This window comes from Lytechinus pictus, unplaced genomic scaffold, assembly GCF_037042905.1.
Source record: "Lytechinus pictus isolate F3 Inbred unplaced genomic scaffold, Lp3.0 scaffold_227, whole genome shotgun sequence".
Lineage (NCBI taxonomy): Eukaryota > Metazoa > Echinodermata > Echinoidea > Temnopleuroida > Toxopneustidae > Lytechinus > Lytechinus pictus.
In genome coordinates this window covers 20,855-22,500 of record NW_026974347.1, presented here as the reverse complement: position 1 = coordinate 22,500, position 1,646 = coordinate 20,855, and positions in this window count along the sequence as shown.

The following is a 1,646-nucleotide window of genomic DNA, read 5'->3' as shown; positions in this document are numbered from 1 at the left end:
TGGGCAGGGGCTCCTGAGCGGCAGCCTGCCCACCTCCAGTCCGACAGCCAGCCGTAGGTCGACGCCAGGCACCTGCTCGTCCTCTCCGACGTTTGCAGGGGCTCCTGAGCGACAGCCAGCTCACCTCCAGTCTTCTAGCCCCCCGTAGGTCGAGACCAGGCACCCGCTCTTCACTTCAGACGTCGGCAGGGGCTCTTGAGCGACACACAGCCCACCTCCAGTCCGCTAGCCCCCCGTACGTCGAAGCCAGTCACTCGAACTACTTCTCCGACGTTGGCAGCGGCTCCTGAACGACAGCCAGCCCAACACCAGTCGGCCAGGGCCCCGTAGGTCGAGGCCAGGCACTCGCTCTTCCAGTCCGAGGTTGGCAGCGGCTCCTGAGCGACAGCCAGCTCACCTCCAGTCCACTAGCCCCCCGTACGTCGAGGTTAGGCACCCGCTCTTCCTCTCCGAGGTGGGCAGGGGCTCCTGGGCGGCAGCCTGCCCACCTCCAGTCCGACAGCCAGGCGTAGGTAGAGGCCAGGCACCCGCTCTACCTCCTTGACCTTTTCAGGGGCATTTGAGCGACAGCCAGCCAAACACCAGAGGGCCAGGCCGCCGTAGGTCGAGACCAGGCACCCGCTCTTCACTTCAGACGTCGGCAGGGGCTCGTGAGCGGCACACAGCCAAACAGCAGACGGCCAGGCCCCCGTAGGTCGAGGCCAGGCACTCGCTCTACCTCTCCGACTCGGCATCGACACCCTGGCCAACTCCAGACGGCCAGGGCACCGTACCTCGAGGGCAGGCAGCCGCCATTACACTCCGAGGCGGGCAGGGGCTGTTGAGCGGGTCACAGCCCAACAGCAGTGGGCCAGGGTCCCGTACCTCCAGACCGGGCAGCCGCTCTTCCTCTCCGACGTTTCCAGGGGCTTTTGAGCGACAGCCAGCCCACCTCCAGTCCGACAGCCACCCGTAGGTCGACGCCAGGCACCTGCTCGTCAACCCCGGGGTTGGCAGGGGCTCTCGAGCGACAGCCAGCCAAACACAAGACGGCCAGGCCGCCGTAGGTCGAGACCAGGCACCCGCTCTTCCTCTCCGATGTCGGCAGGGGCTCCTGAGCGACAGCCATCCCGCCTCCAGTCGGCCAGGGCCCCGTACGTCGAGGTTAGGCACCCGCCCTTCCACTCCGACGTTTTCAGGTGCTCTTGAGCGACACCCAGCCCACCTCCAGTCCACTAGCCCCCCGTACGTCGAGGTTGGGCACCCGCTCTTCCTCTCCGAGGTGGGCAGGGGCTCCTGGGCGACACCCAGCCCACCTCCAGTCCACTAGCCCCGCGTACGTCGAAGCCAGGCACTCGCACTACTTCTCCGAGGTGGGCAGGGGCTCCTGGGCGACACCCAGCCCACCTCCAGTCCACTAGCCCCCCGTACGTCGAAGCCAGGCACTCGAACTACTTCTCCGACGTCGGCAGCGGCTCTTGAGCGACAGCCAGCCCACCTCCAGTCCGCTAGCCCCCCGTACGTCGAAGCCAGTCACTCGCACTACTTCTCCGACGTCGGCAGGGGCTCCTGAGCGACAGCCAGCCCAACACCAGTCCACTAGCCCCCCGTACGTCGAGGTTAGGCACCCGCTCTTCCTCTCCGAGGTGGGCAGGGGCTGTTGAGCG